Source organism: Aedes aegypti, chromosome 1 (assembly GCF_002204515.2).
Source record: "Aedes aegypti strain LVP_AGWG chromosome 1, AaegL5.0 Primary Assembly, whole genome shotgun sequence".
Taxonomy (NCBI): Eukaryota; Metazoa; Arthropoda; class Insecta; order Diptera; family Culicidae; genus Aedes; species Aedes aegypti.
This window is the reverse complement of record NC_035107.1, coordinates 9,804,210-9,829,404: the sequence shown is the minus strand read 5'-3', so window position 1 is coordinate 9,829,404 and position 25,195 is coordinate 9,804,210.

Sequence of the window (25,195 nt, the reverse complement as noted above, 5' to 3'; positions counted from 1 at the left end):
ATATATTATATATCAAACAGGATACCCAATTGAGCAACATGGATGAGGAGAGTGGAATTGCCAACTTCTTATCACTAACATATTGTAGATAGAGGGATTGTCCTTAAACCCCACTCATTGAGACATCCCTTAATATGATGAAATGACCAGTAGATCGGTGACCAGTATCTGGGTTATAATTTTTGGAATGCCTTAGGTGAACCTTAAATAATAACAAAGAACTGAAACAATCAACTAGATAACATCATATAAAACGGACAGTCTACTGTATAACGGCTGTGCCATGCAACAATGAGTGGTTACCCGACCAGACGGAAGAAACAAGATTGTAACAAAATGTGTTTCCCTGATATGATTTTTTTATATCACCCGTTGTTATAAAACATGTACCGTTAGTAGTTAAAATAACAAAAACTCTAACAAAATTTGCACCAAATTAAACTAAAATGCAACAAACTCTGTTACAATCATATCAAAATTATTACATAATGTGTTGCAAAGATGTTACAAAATAACAAAATTATTGCAAAATATGTTACTGTTTTTGACATTGGATGTTGTTTGCAACAAACTTATAAATGTGATGTCAAAAATATAACAAATGTTGTTATAAATGTGTTACTAAAAATATAACAAGATGAGAACAAAGCCATCTTGATAACAAAATTTGATCAACTTCTGTTATTTTTAACTGCTGCTGATAGGAATGTGTTATAATCTTGTTATATGGTTCTGGTCGGGTACCCTTACATACATACATACAAACATAAGGTGGTCATTTTGATACGGAATTTCTCCACCAGGCGGTGCTAGTGAGTATCCAAATTTTGTTTTACGGATATTTCAGGATACTGACCACATAGAAAGATGACGATTTCGATGAAGTTGTTCAGTGGGTCATGGTTATTCTGAGCAGTAGTTTTGATTTTTTCTCGCCAGGCAGCGCTGGTGTTCATGCACACATTTTTGTTTCGTGGAGTTCTCAGGATCCTTACCACTTAGAAAAATAGGGTCTTGGGCAAAGTTGTTCAGCAGCTCAGAGCCTATCTAGTCTAAATTTCAATTCGGCCAAATAAAAATAGCCCTCTATCTACTGTACAACTTTGCCCAAGACGTTATTTCAGTAAGTGATAAGGTTCCTAATGCCTTGTTCAGACTACGGAGTTGCATCCTGTGATACAACTTTATTACGGAACCCGTTCACACTGGATATTATGGTGGTATTGTTTGACAGCTGATATTATGTTTTTACTTCTTCTTATTATTATCACATTAGGATTGATCACTTTGCCAAAATCTCACAGCTCCGAAAGTTCCTCTAGGAAGTTTCTTCTAAAATCCTACACCTACAGATGTTCATCGGAAAAGTTCGTCCCCCTATCAAATTTGTAGTTCAATCAGGAAGATCTTCTAGGCAGTTTCTTCGGAAGTTCCGTTGGGTAGTGTATAGATGTATAAATGAGGAATTTGCTTCGGAATTTCCTGTGAAATTTTCTTCAGAATTTCCTTTGGAATTTCCTTTGGAAAGTTGCTTCAGAAAGTTCTGTCGGTAAATTGTTTCGGTGAAGTCCTTCGGAAAATTGCTGTGAGAAATTTCTTCGAAATTTCCTTCAAAATTTCCTTTGGATTTTCTTCGGTAGCTTCCTTCGGAATTTCCTTTGGAATTACTTTCGAAATTTTCTTTTGAATTTCTTTTGGAATTGGAGTATCCTTCGAAAATCCTTTGCAGTTTCCTTCAAGACTTCCTATCTAATTTTCGTCATAATATCCTTTGGAATTTCTTAACGCTAACGCTAACGCTAATATCCTTTGGAATTTCTTACGGCATTTGTTGTAGCATTACTTTCGGAAAGTTTCTTCGGTCCTTTGGGGAAGTTTCTTCGGAATTTCGGATTTCCTGTTGGTTTTGTTTTTAATTTCCCTTTTGGAATTTATGTCTGAATTTCCTTTAGAATGGAATTTTATTCGAAATTTAATTTAAAAAATTCTTTAGGAGCTTTGGAATTTACTTCGAAATTGATTTCAGAATTTCCATTGAAATTTCCTATGGATTTTTCTTCGGGAATTCCTTGAAAATTTCTTAGGAATTTCTTCCGGAATTTCCCTTCGAATCTCATTTGGAATTTCCTTTGGAATTTGGTTTTTCTTTCGGAATTACAGTAAGGACTGTTCATTTAAGAAAGTGGACACCTAAATATTAGCATTTTGGTGTAAAAATTCCATAAAAACAAATAAAATTTTGTTTCAGTGTGATCTCAAGTGTTTATTTTGACAGCAGACAAAAGTTGACATAAAAAAATTATAAATTCTAAACGATGGGTCGAATTGACATGGCGACTCTCATTTTTTTTTCTGCACAAATGGTGTACAGGAAAACTGCCGTTCCGAGATTTGGCTTAAATCGCGAAGTGTTCAAATTGATTTTTTCAACGCTGTGGCCAAAACAGATATTCCTGACGACGTACGATACATCCCAACAGAAAAAAATGGGAAAAATGATTTGGTATGGCAAGCAATTTGCTCCTGCGGTATGAAAGTACTACATATTTCACGACGGGCTCAATCAACGGCGAAAATTATAGAACTGAATGCATTAAAAAATGGCTTCTGCCCATCTACTGAAAGCATACCATGCCTCCATTGTTTTTGCCAGACCTAGCATCGGCTCACTATGCTTCAGCTACTTTGGAGATGCTCAAGAAGGAATAAGTCGAATTTGTAGAAAAATGATCAAATCCATCAAATTGCTCAGAACTACGCCCCATTGAAACATATTGGGCAATAATCAAACGGCATCTTAAGAAGGATGGAAGAGAAGCAAGCTCCATCGATTTTTTCAAGAAAATGTGGTCAGCAGTTCGAAAAGTTCCGAAAAAAGTTGTGCAGAATTTTATGGGAGGTATCAAAAGAAAAGTAAGAGCATTCTCCAGCAATGCTCAATAAATGTTCAAATTTATGTGAATTTGATCGAAATTACGTGGATTTCCATGTATTTTAGGTAAACTCATAAATTTGTTCGAAAATAAACAGTTTACTGTAAAAAACACGTGTCCACTTTCTTAAATGAACAGTCCTTATCTTTCGAATTTTCTTCGTAGTTTCCTTCGGAACTATCTATTTAATTTTCTTCAGAATTTCCTTTGGAATTTTTTCAGGAAGTTCCTTCGGTTCTTTTGGTAAGTTCCTTCGAGAAGTTTTTTCGGAATTCCCTTTGTTTTATTTTTCTAAATTTCCTTTTCTTTCAGAATGTCTTTCAAAATTTGCTTTGGGTTTTCATTCGGAATATCCTTTGGAGTTTCTTTACGAATTTCTTTGGGAATTACTTTTGGAGCTTCTTTAATTTTTTTTCGATTTCCTTAGGAATTTACTCCACAATTTCTATTGGAATTTCATTAGGAATTTCTCTCGGAATTTCATTTGTATGTAGTTTCCTTCGGAATTTCCTTGGAATTTTCTTTAAAATTTCCTTCGAATTTTATCTTAGAAATTCTGCGGAATTTTATTAGGACTTTTTTTTGATTTAGAATTGTCTCTAGAGTTTCCTCCGAAATTTCCTTTGGAGTTTCCATTAGGAATTTTCTATAGAATTTTCTTCAAAATTTCTTTTTAAGCTTCCTTCGTAATTTTCTCCAGAATTTTTATTTGATTTCCTTTTGGAGTTTCTTTCGGAATTTTCAGTGCAGTTTCCTTCCGAATTTCCTTTGGAGTTTCCTTCGGAGTTTCCCCTGGAAATACTTTGAAGATTCCTTCGGAATTTCATTTAGAATTCACTAAGGAATTGCATTCGAAATTTCCTTTGGAATATTGTACAGAATTTTCCTAAGAATTTTTTTCCGGATTTTTCTTCGGAAATTACTTAGAAATTATCTTTGGGATTTCCTTTGGAATCTCTTTTGAAATTTCTTCTGAAATTTCCATCCGTATTACATTTGGAAATTCTTTTGAAGCTTTGAAATTTACTTCAAGATTTCCTTTGGAATTTTCCTTAGAATTTCCTTCGATTTTTATTCTGTAATTTCTTCGGAAATGCCTTAGTAATTTTCTATGGATTTTTTTTGGGAATTACTTCGATTAGAATTTATTTCGGAATTTCCTTCCGAATTTCTCTTGAAGTTTCCTTCGGAATTTTCTCTGAAATTACCTTCGGAATTTCATTTGGAATTTCTTTTAAAGCTTCAAAATTTTCGTCGGAATTTCGTTTGGAATTTTCGTCAAAATTTCCTTTGAAATTTCTTCTGGATTTTCCTTTTGTAATTCCTTAGAAATTTCCTTTGGAATTTTTTTATGAGTTTCTTTCGAAATTTACTTTGGAATTTCCTTCGGAACTACATAAGTTTCTTCGGAATTTCCTTTGGAATTTCTTTCGGTATATCCTTTGGTAGTACCTCTGAAGCTTGCTTTGGAATTTGTTTTGGAGCTTTCTTTGGAATTTACTTCCAAATTTCATTTGGAATTTCCTTCGAGATTTCTTTTAGAATTTTCTGCGAAATTTCCTCTGGAATTTCCTTTGAAATTTCCTTCGGAATTTCATTTGAAGCTTCCTTCGAAATTTTCTTTGAAAGTTCGCTCGAAATTTCCTTTAGAATGATCTTTAGAGCTTCATTAGAAATTTGATTCGGAATTTCTTTTGGAGCTTTGGAATTTACTTCGGAAGTTACTTCAGAATATCATTTGAAATTTCCTAAGGAATTTTCTTCGAAAGTTCCTTCGAAATTTCCTTTGCAATTTCCTTCGAAAATTCCTGAGAAATTTCTTTTGGAATTTCCTTCGAAAATTCGTGAGAAATTTCTTTTGGAATTTCCCTCGGAATTCCCATAAGGAGTTCTTCTGTATTGCGAAATTTCAATTGCCTGAGCGTAGAAAGCCCGGAGCAGTGAATACGAGCAACTGGCACTGAAGAAGTCAAAGTCAAAGATATACTTCTTCTTCTTTCTGGCGTTACGTCCCAACTGGGACAAAGCCTGCTTCTCAGATTAGTGTTCTTATGAGCACTTCCACAGTTATTAACTGAGAGCTTTCTTTGCCGATTGACCATTTTTGCATGTGTATATCGTGTGGCAGGTACGAAGATACTCTATGCCCTGGGAATCGAGAAAATTTCCTTTACGAAAAGATCCTCGACCAGCGGGATTCGAACCCACGACCCTCAGCATGGTCATGCTGAATAGCTGCGCGTTTACCGCTACGGCTATCTGGGCCTATTATGGCCTATACTATTTGGGCGCAATTAAAAGGTACAAGGTACTCAAATCAGTATTCTTGATTCTCTATTGAGACTCAAGACTGAACTAGTGTTCAGAAAGTTCGAATGTATAAAAAAGAGCCAGAATAGTTTTTGGGAAAATCCCCAGTGAAGATCCTGGAAAAATTATAGACATTCTAGGAGAAACTCCAGGAGGAATTTCTGAAAAGATTCCCAAAAGAGTTCCGGAAAGAATTTCCGGAGAAATATATGGAGAATTTTTGTTTTGAGAATTGTTGGAAAAAATCCCGGGGGAATTTTTGGAATAATATTTTGAGAAATTTTCAGAGGATTTTCGGAGAAATACCTAGAGTAATTCCCGGAAAAAAAAGGTTGGATTGGTTTTTAGTTGAACTTCTGAAAGACATCCTAAAAGAATCACTGCAAAAACTTTTATCGGTGGATGAAATTCTGGAGAAATTTCTAGATGAATTTGCGGATGACTTCATGAAGGAGTTGCCAGATAAACATGTGGACAAGGATGGAAAAAAAATCGGCTCTAGCGATCAAAAACACAGTATTGGAATAATCTAAGAGGGCCGTTACTCTCGCAGCAGCATGATTTCAACCAGGGATTGAATCCTGAGAAAATTGAGAGAATCGCTCACGTATCGCTCTCTGTAACTATCATAACATGCTGCACATTATGAGAGACTGTTTATCGTATACTGCTACAACTTTGATCAGATTGGGGGGATAGTAGTGTATGATAAAACCCTTCTAAACATGCTCCAAGCCTGGAGGACACTTTTGCTATTGGAAGTTCGTGGATTGTTTATCGTGCCAGTAAAGAAAAACATCTATCCCCAACGGTAAACTAGCGAGTAAAATTGGTTTTATCATCGCTCTCTCTTTGGGGCTCTCGCTCGCTGCTTCCATTTATCAGGCTTGTTACACCTTGCGATACAATGACGATCGTGGACCGCAACAGATGGGATGTTTTCCTTTGCTTGCTTTGATCGTGCTTCATACTCAAATGAGAGAGAATTATGCAAAGCCTAATTTCAACACTTCATTACGCGTGCGTAGAGCTGATATATGAAGCATCCGATGCACTGTTTGTCGTGGGACAAAGAGTTTATCGGATGTTGTTACCAGTAGCGATCAACTTGAATCATGCCGCATTCGCGCTATTATTTATCGCTCAACCAATGTCCGAATGGTTTTAGAATTACAAACAACATATATGGAGGTAGATCATTGAGTAAAAGTAGAAAAATCCTCGAAATAATCAAACTTTTTTTCGCGAACAGTTAATCGCTAGCACACGTGCAACAAGATGCATTATTCGCGGAGCGTAGTTTGTTGTGATAACTTGACGACAAAGAGTTAATCGTTGTTGCTATGATTGCAGGATAAAGAACAACGCGAGGCATCATGGATTTTGTCATGATCACTAGATTTCCATCCTTGCATGTGGACGAATTTTTGGAGGTATTGCTGAAGAAATTTTCGGAGGAATTCCTGCAATTATTGAACAATAAATGTTTCTAATTTTAAATCTTGCTGTAATTTTGGGTATTTGATTTTACTATGGTTTTTTTATAAGCAGTGTTGCCAGCTACATTTATGCGTCGGTAGACTATATAGTAAGCAACACATCCTTGGTGAACATTGAGTATCGTTATCTTCAAAATTTAATGGTATCTGCATATAATACCCTCATATCAAAAGACACGGACACCGTCTTCAGCCATTTAGCTGCGCAGACTGTAACTTAACCTTTCGGTCGTCGTGCGAATTTTTGTAACGAGAGTAGTCGCGCGTAGTGCTTTGTACAACGCCCTTCGTTTTGCGAATATCCAGGGAATCTGACCACTTAGAAGGATGACGTCTTCGACAAAATTGTTCAGTAGCTCAAGGGCTATCATTGTTTTAGCCAAGAAACTTGTTTTGCAGATCTCAGGATCCTGACCACTTAGAGAGATGGCGTCTTCGTCAAAGTTGTTTGGTAATTCAAGGACTATCATTGTTCGAGCTGGTTGATTCAAAATTTTGCCACCATGCGGTGCTAATCAGCATGAAACATTTGTTTCGCAAATTTCTCAAGAGCCTGATCACTTAGAAAGATGGCGTCTTCGACAGAGTTGTTCAGTAGCTCAAATTCTTTCTTTGTTTAATCCTTGATGTTCGAGATTTGCTAAAATAATGATAGTTCCTGAACTTCTGAACAACTTTTCCGAAGGTTCCTGTCTAGAAATTCAAGATCCTGCAGTATCCACAAAACAAAAATGTCATGCTCACTAGCACCGCCTGGTCGCACAATATCCTATTTCTCGGCTCAAATAATGATAGCTCTTGACTTCTTTACCGAAGACGCTATATTTGTAAGTGGTCAGGCTCCTGAGATATCTGCAAACAAAAGTTTTATGTTCACTAGCGCCGCCTAGTGGTAAAATATCGAAACAACTAGCTCGAATAATGATAGTCCTGAACATACTAAACAACTTTGCCGGAGACGCCATCCTTCTGAATGGTCAGGAATCTGAAAAATCTGAAAAGCAAAAGTAAAACTTCCATGCCCACTAGTGCCACCTAGCCTTAAATTCCGAATTAAATGAGGTACAATCAGATAGGGCTTCACCTCCAGGACAACTTTACTGAAGACCCCAAGTTTCTAAATTATCTGGAGTTTGAGGTATACCGATTTCAAACTGTGGTTTACTCATACCACATATAATTTGATCATTATTATGCGACTTTCATGTACTTTTGTTGATATTACCGCATTATAAAGGGCTATACTGTAAAGAAAAACTGTCGAGTATTGTTCTTATGAAGATTCTTGAGGAATACATTTTGGTTTGGTATCGATAGATATCTTTGTTGAAATGATAGCATATAAATCACAACTGTTGTACAAAGTACAACAGCGCGACAGCCCGAAGGTTAACACTACAATGGACAAGTATCCCGACCAAAGGATTACAACAAAATTGTAGCACAATTATATCAAAATTTTTACAAATAACAAATTTCGCATATTTTTTATAAGAATAACTTTGAATTGGTGGAGGAAATTATAATATAATTATAACAAAATCAGTTATTATAACAAAGGCTGTATCAATTCAAAAACAAAAATTATAACGCAATTTACAACCAATGAGCGAAATTGCTTATAATAAGTTTTGTTATATTTCAATTATGAAAAATAACGAATTGAGTTTTATTTATATTTTATTTGAAACATAATCAGTAACATTTTTGTGTAAATTATAACATATTTTGTTTCAATTTCAATCAAGTGTAGAGGAAATTTTGTAATTTTAACTACCAACTAGCCAAGATTGTAACATATTTTGTTACAAAAACGCGCTAACTGAGTTACAAAACCAGTTACAACTCTGTTGTAATCCACCGGTCGCGATGCTCCATTGGCGCAGCCGAGAAACATTCCCGACAAAAAGTTTCAATAGCGGGAATCGAATCCACACCTCATGACAAGATGCGCTTAACTGCCTAACGATACTAACCGCACGGTTCTTTTGATAACAATTGAGCAGTGTTGCCGTCTATAGCCAGAATTAAAAAACTTATGGTTATTTTGGAAAGTTCTCAATCGGTGCTTAAACTTTTCCGAATACCTTGGAGCAGTTTTTCCACATCTGATTCCGGCGCAAATTTTGAGTTGTGTTTGATCCTTCGACCTTGACGCTTGCTCCTGCGGGGGCGGGTGATGAGGGCAGGATCAAACATGTCGCGCGTCGGTCGAGTGAAAGTGAAAAGTGGCGTGATCCGTTAGTTGTGTTTGATCCTTCGACCTTGACGCTTGCTCCTGCGGGGGCGGGTGATGAACACTTGTCCGGCGTACAATGCGATTATCGAATTATTTCGCGAATTCGGTTAGGCGTAATTATATCATGGATCGCATCACCTACCATTGGTGACTCCCAGATCTATACCTTACCCACTAACCCAATATCCTTTCCATGACAACCGTGGAGATGCAGAGGTGATCTCGGTCTCTAGTAACAACGGTAGTCACACTAACATTCCTTCCCTTCCCCGATGACCGTAAGGACGTGGCCGGCGCCGTTATTGACTTTTAAAATTTGAGCTCTCGATTTGTGCACATTGAAGAATGGTAAGCTAATCCCAAGCCCCATTCATTAATTCCCTGTGCAACTTCGATTGTTCTGGTCAATCACGGAGTAGCAACTACGAATTGTACGGTCATCTATGCTTATGCTTATGCTTATGCTATCTGATTCCGGCGCAAATTTTCCTCGAAGAGAATTTTTTTTTTCCAAATTACAAGCAAGAAAGTTTTCATTCTTCTTGCCGGAATTCGCCTAGGGTTTTGTTCTACTTCGTTGTAAGCGCTATTATTCGTCGTATCAAACTTTGAATGTTCCACTACGGCGGATATTCAAACTTACCTGCAACATAGATTCATTATCCAAGTGTAATTTTGTGAAAGCTGTTATGGATCTTACAATTGTATGTATGTATGTAGGTAGCCACCAATCCTTGCTTGAGTCTTGCTCTGCATGCGGCTCCACTCAACAGTAAGGTCAAATTTTATTACCAATCTGCATTCAACATACCGCTGTATGAAGGGCCTAAAGGGGTGTGGCGGACCCGTAAGCAGAAACACTTTCGCGAAACCCGCGGGAAATAGAGAATCTCCTTCCAGCCATATGATCCAACAGATTGAGTATTAAAATTTGCAATACTTGTCGAGCTTTCCACGGAAAGGTTTGTTTGAAGAAGGGCGCGTCAAATCTTTTACAACTGTTGGAGAGAAAAGTACTAGACGCGAACGACTAGCACTTTTCCTCCTGACTCCGATTGGCACTCCACTTCATTGTCCAGTTGTAACTTCAATGATGCCCTGATGCTCCCTCCCTTCCCAAAACATGTTATATCCGGTAATAGTGAAGTTTTATATAGTTGAGAAAATCATAATATGAAATAATATGGTAATAAAGTATGAAAATATAATGGTAGTAACAATAAAATATAACGCAATGAAACAGAATTTGAATGCATGCATTATTATATCGGTCAACACCTATTTTTCTTTTGAATACTTGTCCTACTGATGATATTGGGCTGATCGAGGGAAGAATGGTAAATGGTAATGGTATAGTATGGTAAAACAAATAATTTTAATAAAAATAAAAATTCATCGATTTTTTAATAAAGTTTACGGATACGTCAAAAACAAAAGTCCAGCTGACAAAGATTCAAAATTAAAATTGTATCAGCATAAAAATAAAACCACTGAGAACCTATAATATAAATCAATATAACAAAATAATATAGAGTGCAAAATAATACAAAACAAATAATATATCTGCATATAAAATGACTGGTGTTCGTGCAATCGAGCATTTTATGAGAGCGAGTTGTTCGAATTGAGTCGTCCCTGATGTGCTGTTCATTTTCCTGAAAGGTTTGATGATGAATTTGAAGAATTATTTGTGTTTTGTAACTGTTCCATTTTCTGTACATCCCCTAGACGAAGCTTGTAAAATTAACGATAGTCATTAGGCATAACAAGTTTTATATAATATTATGCATCCGGTAGAAATCAAGGCCAACACTTATTTCAAATTATTGTTTTCTCGGGCCCCGAGCGTCGCAGCTAATATGTGAATAGTGCGCTGTGTTCATAAAAATCGTAAGAATCCAGCACTACACTAAAAACACTGATTTCAAAATGCGGCGAGTTGAGGCGCGTCGCGAGTCTCACTGGCGCGATCCGGTTTGGTGGCGGTGCGGTAATATAACATGATGGAATATAACATAAAATAATATAATATAATATAATACAATGCAATACAATATAATATAATATATATAATATATATAATATAATATAATAGAATATAATATAACATAATACAATATTATATAATATAACACAATATCATACAATATAACATTATATAATATATCATAATATGATATAATATAATACAATATAACATAATATAATACCGCAATAAAACATTATATAATCTGTAAAAGTAAAAACGTAGTGTTTGGATTACCAAAACAACATATCATTTTCCACTGATTCATGCAATAACTCGATGGTTTGACCTAGAATTGTTGATCGAAAGATGATTAATATTAAATATATAATTGTTATTGTTGTTGTTGTTAGTTTGTTCGAACAAATTTGGAAAAAATACAATGACTATATATATACTACATGTTACTACGGCTTCCTGCAATTATAGATTGCTGATATATCCTGAAAAAAAAAATCATGAATTAAAAACATCACTTGCAGGTCCTTAGGTCATAGGAAATGGTGAAGAAAATCTGTAATCAATTTTTGAATTAATGGTAAAAATTAGCAACTTAGCCAATATCTATCATTCTCACATATAATTATGATGTGCAATCGAACCATAAAACATATAAAATACATTATAATGCAATACAGATTATATAAGATCCAATCGAAGATCCTTATGAAATATTATTCCAAATATTAAACTTTGCTGTTAAACATCCGAAGCTGAAAAAAAACATTCACAGAAGTATTCAGATATGTTTCTATTTTCGATTAAAAACGCCAATGATGCAAGGAAATGTAGTGAAATGTTGTGATTTATGCTTATTCCTGGCTTGATGGAGAAGCTTCAGATCAAATTAAACTATTCAACTCCCTCTGAATATAAAAGTGCTACGCTAAAAAGTAGTATAAGTTATCGAATGACTTGTAATCGATTGTTAGCAACCATGAATGAAATTGTTTTTGTGAAAAGCAGTGAACTAAGTAAAATTATATCTATAGAATTCTTTAAATAATAAAATATAATATGCCGTCAACCTGAAAATTATATCTCCTTAAAGCAGTAAAAGACAATATTATACAAGTTCATATTGGCTCGAAAGAATTGCACTTCGATTCAATTGAACACTTGATAGAACTTTCCACTTATTCTCGAAGTGCACATTCTAGCAGATCTCACACTATTGATCAGTAATGGCGCCGGTCAAGTCCCCATAGGCAGCCGGTATGGGGAAGGAATGGTATAGTGTAACGACTGCTGCCTCCGGAGACTGAGAACACCTCTGCATCAAGGAAAGGGTGCTGATTAGTTAGGGAGGAAAAAGATCTGATAGTCACTCATCGTAATGCGCAGTTCCTCTATTATGTAAAGAACATAACAAACATTAATGGTTAACATATCATTAATAAGATAATATGCTCTATCGTCAGTCAGAACACAAATATATGATTGAAGCGTGTGACACCATGGAGGAGCCGTGTTATTTATGTGCCCATGGCAACGAGTGAACACGGCACCGCTCAAACGTCAAACTAGTGAACTCGAGCATTGGTCCATTCTGTGATTTAACGTTGCAAACGGCACGCTCGTTGCCTGAAGCTCAGTCACATCTCAAGTCCTCAGTGTTACAACACGCCACCCAGTGCATATGATCAATGTTTTCTACACACACAGAAGAATATATATATATATATATATATATATATATATATATATATATATATATATATATATATATATATATATATATATATATATATATATGTATATATATATATATATATATATATATATATATATTTTTTTTTTTTTTTTTTTTCGACAAATGCCCAAAACCCACAAATGCACTGCGTAACTGATTCTAATCATTGACAATGCACGCGCAGCATGATGAAATGAGCCTATGTATGCTATAAAACGTTTGACTTTTACTGTGCGCTCTGTTTTCATGTTGCCCGTGAGGGAGAGCGAGACAGCACCAACACACGGCGCACAGTAAAAGTCAAAAGAACAAAAGAATTTATGGCACGTACAGAGGCTCATGGACCGATGCACGAGTTCACCAATTTGACGTTTGAGCGGTGCTTAATTCACTTGTTTCCATGGTCACATAAACAACACGGCGCCGCTCAAACGTCAAATAGTGAACACGTGCATCGGTCCATAAGGCAAGAGGCATTTAATTTCTAACAACTACCAACACGACCGCGAGAATTGCGATGCTCGAAAACTACATACAAGAGAAAGAAAGGGCGCCAGGTATCACGCACACCACCTCACTTCTGCGAACGCGTGTCAGCCTAATGGCCAATTGATGACGATGATGATGATTATGAAGACGCGTGGGCGCCAGTAGAGCAAGTAGGTACCTAATGGAAAATTTCTATCGTTATGATACCGCTAAAACGTCAAATAGTGAACCCATGCAAAGGTCCATACCGCGAGCAATTTGGAAGTGTACACTAGCTATTCAATGGAATTGTATAATTATTTGCTTGATAGAATGCCACAAATAGAATCACGTTTTAATTAACTATATAAGACCTGATAATCAGGACAAAAATTATTAGTTGCTGTACACAAAGGGCAAAAATATAAAAATATTTGTAATATTTCTACAAAGTTGAAATGTAAACGCGATTACCCTGGAAACATAATGAAATGAAATTATACTTAGCTTCGAGTCCACTCAATTACGGTCAGGCCTGCAAACGCTTCTGTTGCCTTTCGCTCCCTCACCATGCACTTCAAACACGTTCGGTGCTGGTGCCGTCATTAACGTTACACTTTTTGGCTGATGGCGTCCAAAGCTGCACGAATACAACGAAACTGCATCTTCCGTCATCTTTCAACCAGACAGTCGCAACCTTGTCGCTCCACAGTCCACACACACACACTAATACCGCTACAATCAGATATTCACACCAACGGTATTTTTTCACACTCACTGACACCGCAAAATATCTGATGCCTCCGAATTTAAGATTTCTTCTACCTAAATTTTCATTTTTCCTTCACGTTTAAACGCACATTTTCTTTCTTCTTTGGATTATGCTGCTCATTTACATGCTTTTTAACTATATGACACTCTTTTCAATCAGCAAGCCAACTTTTATCCAAGCGGAAAACATTGCTCACAGGAACAACACGCACACGCGACTTGACTGGACGGGATAACGAACGTGACTGCGTTATGGATCTTACAATTGTACACCAAAAATGCAATAAAACTACTGTATTTCGGTTAATAACTTCAGTTCAATTATCCACTTTGCACTTTTTCACCGAAATCGCATGGACGAAAAAGATTTGAGAGAAATGCTTAGCGATCGACAGAGCTACACCACTTTCCAACACAAGTTTCTTCCCGCCCCCGTGGGTGACTTACTTCGCCGGGCACTTATTTTCACTATGGAAAACCTTCGTACTTCTTCACTGAAGGATTTAATTCCATTCACACGCCGTAAAACTTCAATAAATCACCAAATTTTACGAAATTTCCTCAACCGCCGCGTATAATTGAGAATGTAAACAAAGTTCAATCCGTCGTACTGAGAGAAAAAGGCTTGTGCGCATCAATGTGTGCGCGACGCTCGACGTAAAAATACGGTTCCTTTGATTGTGTTGTTTTCGCTGTACTGTGAGCAAATGCCATTATTGTATGGTCAAAAGGAATTGTGTTCATATGTTTGGACTGAATTTTGATGACGAACAATTCATTTTTAAAGGAAATTAGTATATTCCATCATGGTGAAGGAATGGAGGGAGATGCCCGTAGATCTATATATTCTAGTAAAACATTTTATTATAACGTTTATATGTAAGCTGTGAGACGAATCTGGGAACTGATTGTGACGGAGTTGAAAACGATACGACGGACTGAGAATACGGTAAGATGCATTTTCTTTGCATTATTTCCAAAAAGAGATCAAGATTTATCAAAATGTTATTGTACAATGCTAAAGCCGTTTTGAGAAAGAATTGTTTGGCGTCGGATTGAATCAGCATCATTCACAACAATACTGGGAAAAATACAGTTCTCACTGACCAATTCTTAATACGATGGATACTAGCACCTCACCCTACTGGACTACAAATATTAGACATTATCTGTATCCTACTTGATCGAATTGGCCCCTCAACGTTACTGTAGTTACAAAGCTGAGATAAAAGGTGCTGAACAAGGGATGCGCATTGCTTCTTGATCAAACATTAATAAACCCATTATTATCCAACGCTTTTAACCACATGGTCAATCATAAAGGTATGTACCTACCTGGACGATACCCGATTGCTCAGTTCAACCCTTTCTACAAAATCGCCAAGACCTTTCTGACACCAATTCATCCCCCTGTTAAGCGCCGATAAGGATCAAACTTCCATGGAACTGAACGCGGAAATCAACAGCACATCGCCCCGGTCTCGAGTCGGCTCCGGTGAAGATGAGCACATACCACATACTAAATGCGAAAACAATCGGAAGGCTTGAAGGTTTCCCGCCGTCCCGTTTCGTTCCGTCCCTGGAAGGTCGTCCTGAGCATCACCAGTTTCGTTCTTGCCACCTGTCCGTTGGGCTCATCTCCGAACGCACGACCCGTGCTGTGATGTGATGTGAGGCAGCATAGGCGATGCTTCGAGGGCCCTCCTCGCAGCGGATAGGAAATTGCCTTTGGCAGAAACTTATTGAAATTGATTAAATGTATGCTCATTAGCATCAGCATTTAGCATTAACAAATCGCGCGGCACTCGTTATGGCACGGAGCTTAGGGTCGCCCTCCGAGAGATGCGCGCGCATTACTGATCGATCGATGGATGATCAGTTCGAATCCGGGCTGGGCGCGGGGGAGGGTGCGGCGATCGGTAATTGGTGTATGGCAGCGGCTGCGCGCAGTTTTGATCGATTCGTGTAAACAAGTTCTCTTCCCGCTCTTCGCTTCGTCCACCGAGCATTATTTTATTGTTCGCGGTTTTTTTTCAACAAGTCAGAGGGAACAATGGCCAGTTCCGTTCATTGGTCCGTCCAAGAATGGGATGAGTATACTTGCGCGCATCCTAATCATAGATATTAATAAAGATGATACAATGTGAAGCACACTGACTCTCCGAATGAATGTGTATGTTATTATCCGGTTTGAACATCGATCGCAGTAGGCGCCGAAATGAATCCCGGTAAAACAGTCATCAAAAATTATTGTAACGACGATGAGTCTTTGCACTTGTCTTTGACCGGAGCCAGTGTCGAACTTTTTGGCTAATGATGCGGTGAATTTTTGCGGGCCGGCCAATACAGCAGATGCAAATTTGGATTTGACCCCTCTCAGGGTGCCATTTCCTTTGACGTTGATTGTTTCAATTGTATTAATTACGGATTTACGTACGATATCGGTATGATATTATAATATAAATCAAACATGGGGGTAGCGAACCATTTGCAATCGACAGGGCACTAAAAGCGGGAGATGAGACTGGTTTGCTTGTTGACGGGGGTTTCGAGAATGCATTAGCTTCAATCACGATTCGCGACAGATAATGGGTGAATCTGCATTTATTTATTCGCAGTCATATAAATATGAAAAACCAATCCAATGGCGGGATTGATATGGCATCATGACTACCTTAATTGACGATTAAAGGCAATAAATCTAAATCGCTCGGTAATTGAATTTCCGGGTTGGACAATCATGCATGTAATATTCCTCCAATTGTAGTATCTATCCGCGAGGGAAAACAATATGCGGTGACAACATATATAGATGAGTGGTTAAATTTAACACGACAGTCGATATTGTATAGTATACTAGATACGTATAGTATACGGCATATATTCGTGACATAAGCTCTTGAAGTCAGAAACCATTAAGAATTCACTTGAAATAACAAATGTGACGTTTCATTTCAAGTTCTGTTTTCAGTGATGAAGACTTTACCCTAAAAAAATGGACAGAGAGCAGAACAGAGAACATATTAATGCTGAGTAGAATGCATTATCGGGAGTTGTACTCTGAGAAAATTTTGTTTAGTGATTGTTAAATGCTTTATTGCAGTATTGGCCTACATTGAAGTCATACAAAAGTCGCATAACAATCCCTGAAACTTATGATAAACCTTGATGATTCAATGTAGGACAATCTAACTTATTGCATGTGAGAAGTGCTTGGTGATATTCTCACAACAGCCATTCAGAATGGTTCGACGAATCAGTGGCGTAGCTAGAGTTTTGGGGGCCCGGTGCGGAGGTAGATTTTGGGGCCCCTCATATAGAGGTTTACCAAATATTCCTTTATTTAGCCGCACTAACATTTCCTAACTTTAACTTTTTTTTTTCGAAAGCGTTTAACACATGGATTAAAATTTCGTGATAAAAAGTCAAAAAATGTTTTGCCTGTAAAAGGATTTCAGTCAGAAAGTAGTTTCTGATACAAAATCCTGTGAAAAAAAATTTAAAGGTATTCTTGGATTCTTGGATCTGTATGTCGGTTATTCCTAGATGAATTTTCTTAAGACTTTTAATAGACAGTTCATATCACAATATCTGGTGAAATCGCTGGACAAATTCTTTTGCACAAAGCACTGAAAAATTCTTTGTTGTGGTTTTTTATGCAGATCGTGGAGATTTTCAAGATAAAATGTTTGATTTTATTACTGATGTTATGAAGTAAACATATTTTCCTGGAACTCTCCTCGAAATTCCTTAAATTCTTGGATTATTTTAGAAATTCCTTGTAGAAGAAGTTTTAAAAGAAATCTTGCAAGAATATTTACAAGAATTCCTGAAAACAAAGCTGGTAGAATCGCTAAAGAGTTTTTGGGGAAATTACTGATTTTATGTACGAAACCAACAAGGGCTAACTGGAACAAGGACAGATAAGGATTTCCAATTGTCTGAGGAACTCTCGCAAACTTCTAAGATGAATACCAGAATAAAAAATAAATCCTCAGAAAATCTTAAGGAATTCGTGGAAGAATCAGTGTAAAGAAATACTTGGAAGGACCACTGGATTTCTTGGCCAAGGGAAATCGAGCCGTTGCATGCTTGTCCGTTGTCTAGTGTGGTGTTTCCTACAAAGAGCAGTTAGAGCCCACTAGAAGCATTAACGTGTCTTTAAAAACTAACCTTGATAAATTTCTAGAACGATTCTTATAGGATATCTTGAAAAATCCTTATAACAATCCAGGTAGAAATTTTCAAAATCACTGTATTAATAACTTTAAGAATCTCTTTATGAATTGACGTGCATTTAAGAACGCAGGATGGATTATTACTAGTTAGAGACGAATGCCCCTTCTGGGTAAAGTCTCCCTAAACAAAAAAATATTACTAGTTACATTGTAGTGGTTTTACACCAGAAACAATTCTTTCAGAAATTACTAGAAAAAAAAAATCTGGTGACATTGCGCTGCAAAAGAGTTTCTACATGAAAGGGCCAGAAAAAGTTGCTTGAATTTGTTGCTAACGATGCTCCTAAAAGAATTCCTAAGAAAATTCTTGAAAATATTTTGAGTTAGTTTTTTCAACGAAATCTTGAAGAATGTATGTTGGATACGTTTCTGTATTCTTTATTGAACGTATCTAGAGATTCCTACGAAAAAAAATTTCGTTAAAAAGAAACGCGAAAAACACTTCAAAGAATTCGAAAATGTTGTTAAAATCCATGTCATTATTTCATATAAATTACCAAGAGAAATTTTTAAAGAAATATCCTGATGTTTTTTAGATTACGATAAAATAAATTTGTAATTATTTTGGTAAGAATTATTGAATTAAAAAAATATATATACTCAAAGGAATTATGATTTATATTAAATTTCATGGAGGAGCTATTGTACAGCTTTTAGTAAAACCCTTGAAGAGTCATCAAAATACTTTCTTAAACAATTTCAACAAATCATCGGTATACTATATAGCTGAAACGCTGAAAAAAATACTTGTAGTTATCTCTGAAGGATTGGTTTTGAGATAAGATTGAAACAAATATTATATTTCTTTCAAAAATTCAAACATTTAGGAGGAGAGAAATGAAATGATTGTCACTGTTCAAATTAAAAAAAAATATATATGTTTTTATTTGCATCTACCCTAAATATTTTTTCCTCGACAAACAATAAAATGTATATTTGCATCAGCCTGAATAGTAATTATAAAATCAAAATCTTTGGCTGAATCATTCTACACTCATTACTCATTCATTATTTTTCAAATTATTTCAAACATAGAAATAAAAAAAAACCCTTAAATTAATGTGCTTAAAGTGGTTCAAAAATCAGAAAAGCTTTAAAATTCGATCTCCCGTATCTTGCTTACCATCCTTACGATAAAAATAGTGTCGTTCGGATTTTAAGCTTTTCTGAGTGGTAATTTCAAGGTGGCCCAAAATTGATATAGGTTAGTACTATAATGTTAACTTAACATCGCATTTTTTAAAGCTTGATAAAGGATGTTGCTGAATGGAATGTTTGAATGGAAATTTCCATATGGAGCTAAATAGTAACAAACAAATTGATAAATATATCTTCTCCTATTCATCGTATTGAATAAATTGTAAACATCTGCAAAAATCTCAAAGAAAATTAGCGAAAAAAGAATTTGTTTCACCAGCAACTTCCTTTATTAAGGTATGAAGAATGATTTTCACTATGAGATAATAAGTTTTAACTTATATTCCAATACAAAAGTGCTTGGCATTTTTTTTTTTTCAAAATTTCCCTCCATCTTGATTGCCATAGAATCATTGTGAATCATGACATTGTCTTTGGGCCACATACAAATACAGGTCGGACTCGATTATCCGGAGTATCGTTTTTTTTTTCATTCCGGATAATCGAATCACTAAGAAAAAAAAATTGAAATCTTTGATAGAAGAACTTAAATATTATCTTTTTTCGTTATTTTATTTATATGATGCGGTGGCGTAGCCAGAACAGTAGGGGTCTTAATAAGAAAACATAATTTTGACCAGCATACACAAAAAACCACCTTTTCAAACTCCCCCTTTTCTTAAATACTTTCTTAACTGCAAAACAATTCATATTGTATATTGCAATACTAAATTATCTCAGATTTATGCATAAAAATTGAAAAACAAGAGCATAAAAAATCAAATTCCGGATAATCGAGTCTAAAATTCCGGATAATCGAATCTCGGATAATCGAGTCCGACCTGTAACTATCTAAAGAGCTGAAAATTTCACAGAACACTATTTTAGGATAGTAAAAAAGATAGGGGGGGATTAATTTTTCAAACTTTTTCAAATTTTGAACTGCCCTAATGTAAATACGATTGAGAAGAGTTTTGTATCATTTTTAAAATGAAAGACAATGCTTCAGATCGTAAGAGAATGTGAACCAGCTCATAACTTACCATTGCTTCAGATTTTTGTAGCCTACAAACTAGGGTAGATTTTATTGAAATTCAAATGCATCAGAAGAAAAAAAATATTTATGAATTAAAAATCGTTATTAGACTAAAAATCTTCAAAATATGTATCTCATCCTACTCAAGTATCTAGATCAGGGCCGCGTTTAGCTATAAGAAGACTCAGTTTTCTCATGCGTACAAACGATTGAACAACAACAAGGAAAATAACTTACAAAACAAATAAGGCACCTAAAATGGGGGCCCCAAACTTACGGTCCCACTGGGCCCCTCGGCACTTTCTTAATATAGCCCTAGAGTATTAAAATAAGGGATAATCAGAGGGCCCCTATACAACGCTGATCCAAGTCTCCTCCAAAACTTAAGCTTGCCATGCTCATTTCCGTTTTGAGATCTTACAAATTGAGAGTTTCCTTTAAACTATGTCGACCTTTTAATGCTATGAAAAATCTGCCCTGCGATTTTGGGGCCCCTAGGAGCTCGGGGCCCGGTGCGGACCGCACCTACTGCACCCCCCTAGCTACGCTACTGCGACGAATGCAGATAAAAGATGATTATGATAGAATTCACGCGACGAGATGTTAGTAAGCTCATAAAAATTATTAGTTTTGCAACTGTTAATTTAGATAGTTAATGGTCGGTTATTGTATATAACTTTTTAGATAAGCAGAAGTAAAGCACGAACGCGAAGTAATGACCTTCCATCCCATCTTCAAGTGCTCCTCACAAGCACAACACTTCATTCTGGCACTTTAGAACGTCCATGTTGTCAGTGATGGAAAGTGGCGAACGCTTCTACTGAACTGGAACAAAAACAAAACCAAACGCTCCCGAGTGTCAGAGCGCTGGCTTACTCGCATCTGTCGACTCCCGAGTAACTGAAGCTAAAAGTGATTCGCGAACGTGTTCGGAGCTGCTCAGAGTCATATTGAGCTTTTGGGAAAAAAGCTGCTTACCCTCCGAGATTCTTGGTTTTCAAGGGCTTTTGACTACAAACTAGTAGTTTACTGTCGATATGATGGTTATACAATTGATTTGTCTGTCAAAACCATAATAAATCACACCTTGCTCGGTTACTCGCGAGTAAACGCTCCCGAGCTTGTTGCTACTTCTTTTGACATGTTCTCCCGAGCAGACGGGTGCGGGCTTACTCACACCTAGCCAGATCCCGAGTCTGTGATGTTTGTTATGCGTTGGTATACACTCGTGAGCTGCTTCGTGATGCGAACTTTTCCAGCACTGCATGTTGTAACTTGTTCACACAAGAAATCTGCCTCGACCGAGTTGGCAGAACGCGCCCATACCCCTTTCTGAACCAACGGACAGGGCAGGAGCTGAATTCTGAGAAAATTGAGAGAGTATCTCTTACCTATCGCTCTCGCTGTAACACGTAACACATCATGAGAGTCTGTTTATCGTCTACTGCTACAGCTCTGATTATATTGGGGAATAGCCAGGGCCGGATTCACAAATGTGGGGGCCCTTTACCCACAAAAACATTTTGGTACATTAGAATAGTAAGATATTTTTTATGGTTTAGTAATGTTTTTATTAAGGGTCGTCCATCTATTACGTAATGGGTTATAAGATTTGGTTTCAGATTTGTTACGCACCATACAAATTATTTTCAAATTTCGTGCAAAAAATCTTACCGTGGGAGAAGGAGGGAGTGTCGAAAAGCCGCCTGAATTGTCTTATGTATTAATGGACAACCCCGTTTCAGAAGTCATGTTAATATGTTTACAGGTTTAACTCAATGGTTTTAAGACTTATTAGTCAACAATAAAATTTATTTCTTGATTCCATTCTTATTGGTAGCTTAGTTCAAATTATCCGTTTTCTATTCCTGATAAGTATGAACTTGAATATTATATGTGTTAAACATACAGATTTATTTAACAGTTTTGATTTGAGGAAATTAATTTAGGGCTGGTAGAAAGTTTTTTTTTAGAAACTTGGTGTCTATTTTAATGAAAGTTTCTAAAAAGTCTTTATTTTTGATGGAAGGTCTCAAAAAACCTTTAATCAAAATGGTATCTGAAGTCTCTTTTCTCTTTATTCTGATTACAGTAAATCTTAATGCAAAATTTTACAGGCTCTAGAGAAAAAAATAGAAGACTTTAACGTGGCTAATCAGCAGATTCTTCAAAAATTTCGTCTCGCATGTCTTGAGGAAAAACTTAAAGAATTTTTTTGGTGATATGTCGACAGATTTCATCTGGAATACATTCAGAGACTTTTACAAGGGTCTCTCTAGAAATGCTTTTAAAGATTCCTTTACCAGTTCTCCCAGAAATTCTTCCAATGATTTTTCAAAGGATGCTTTGATTTTTTTCTCAAGAATTTTCTCCAGAAAATCCTAGGCTATACTAGGAGGTCCTCCAGATATTTTTTCACTAATCCTTCAACCGAATTCTCCAGTTTTTACTCTTTGAGATCTTACATATATTTTTAAAGATGTTCTAAGCGTAAATCTTAGAGGATTTACTAAGGAAATCGATGGAAAATCGATCAACGGAAATTTTTTTGGGATTCATGGCTTCCTTAAAAATATCTGAGAATCTTTGGAGAGATTTCTGATGGAGCCTCTAAGGTATTTTTTATGGTTATCCTTGAAAAAATCCAGGTTATATTCTTGAGATATCCGACAAAGAGATTTCCTTAGGAAAATTCGTGGAGAAATTTCACGGTAAATAATCACTTTATGATTTTCTGGAGAAATCTTCGGAATAATCTCTGAATTTTTCGGCAAATATCTAAATTCTTCAGAAATTTTTAGAAAAAATCATGAAAAAATAACAATTGGTAATACGAGCAGTATTACTGTCGTAATGTCACGGGGAATCAAACTCGTATATTCTGGTTCCTATTCCATTACGTTTTGTTTTTATGCTTCCTGTTTGGTCCATTTTCGATATCTTTCGGTTCCAGTCTAGCATTATCTTGGTCTCTTTCTCCAAGCTAGTCTAAGATGTCTCTAAGGTTCCTATATTAATGTTAGTTAAACACTACCAGCCAACAGTAATTTTCCAAATTAATATTACTTGATCTGCAGATCTTTAAATTGCATTCTAACCAAGTATTAAACTTCGTTAAGAAAGCTTTCGTTACAGTTGGAAAAGACACGTTAAAAAATCATTAGGAATTTAAGCAAAAGGATTGCTCTCTACTTGTTTATCAAAATCGTTTTCAAATCTCATGCAGTCAAAAAATTCCATTCTGTATATTCTGAGACTTTGTTTTAGTAATTTCATATAAACTCAAAAATTTTGCATAATTTTCGCTAATTATTCAGGATTAGACCTGTGCGCCGCCGTGCCACGCCGCCGCCGCCGATCCATTTTACGTCACGCCGACGCTGAATGAGGCATCGGCGGCGCGCCACTCGCCAATCAGCACTTCGCCGCCGATTTTGTATTTTCACGCCGATAAATAATTCAGCTCGTAAAATTTGATTTTTTTCAAATGCTCTACAAAACAATTCAATGTTGCTTAAAGAATTTTTATAGGGATTCTCACAAAAAAATAATCAAAGAATTTATCCAAGAATTTCTTTATGTATTTTTCTAGCGACTTCATGAATTTCTCTATCAACCATCCATCTTCAAAACTTCCAGCGACTCTTCAAGGATTTATCCTGGAATACGTACACGGATTTATCCTTGAACTTTCCTTTCAGATAATACTTCAGAATGCCTACACCATCAGTACTTACTTTAAGAATGCTTACAGAGATTCCTTCAGTAACCACTCAACGGATCTCAAAAGAATCCTCGATAAAAATCAATTGATATTTCTCCATGAGTTTCTCCAAGACACTACCATGGGATCTTTATAGAAGGTCCATCAAATATTCCTCAAATACTTGAAGCAAATGTTTGCCCACAAATTATTGTCAAAGAAGTTTTTTTTTTCAAAGTTTTCTCCCATATATTCAGGGAATCCTCTAGTGATTTTCTCCTTAATAATTTATAAATATTTCTAAGATTCCTTTGTCGTTTCTTAAGGAACTGATTTTAGATTTCTTTTTCCATTCGTTCTCGGAAATTTTTATATTTTTCGGGAGTCTGTAGGAATTCTTCAAAATATTTTCTCATAAATTACTTTAGAGATTTACCTTACAGTCTTGTTTGAAAACAATCGTGTTATAAAAGATAGTCCAGGAATTCCTTAAAAAATCCTGCAGGAATTATTCTATAAACCTACAAAAAGAACCCTTCCGGGATTTTTTCATATGTTTCTGCACTTACTTCTCCTGCCGTTTGTATAAGTAACACTTCAAATATTCCGTTGGTAATTACTTCGAACGTTGTCATTGCGATTCATCGAGAAATTATTGCAAGGATTCCTTCAGGATTCTGCCAGCCAGCGGTCTGGAATTTCTCAAAGGATTACATTTCTTCATCGAATTTATGAGTAGGTCATTCGTTAAGGATTACTCTTGAAATTTATTGGAAACATTCTCAATCGAATCTCATAGAGTTTCTCCAGAAATTTTCACATGGATCTTCTCCGTCGACTTCTCCCGGAATACTACTGAAAATACTTCTTTGACTTTACCCGTCAAATGTTTTTTTTTCTCCAAAATACTTAAAGGTTGTTCCAGGATTATCTTGTAAATTCTCCATGATTTTCCATACTGTACTTTGGTAATTTCGACAAGAATTCTTTCAAAAAAAAATCGAAAAGATGAAATAACATGAAAACCAAGTTTATAACACAGAGGAACAAAAAATAACGTTTAAGCATCGGAAGTACTATGAACTTTGTTAAAAAGTATTGTTATACACATGAAGTTTGTATTCTGTGGCAAATTTAGCATA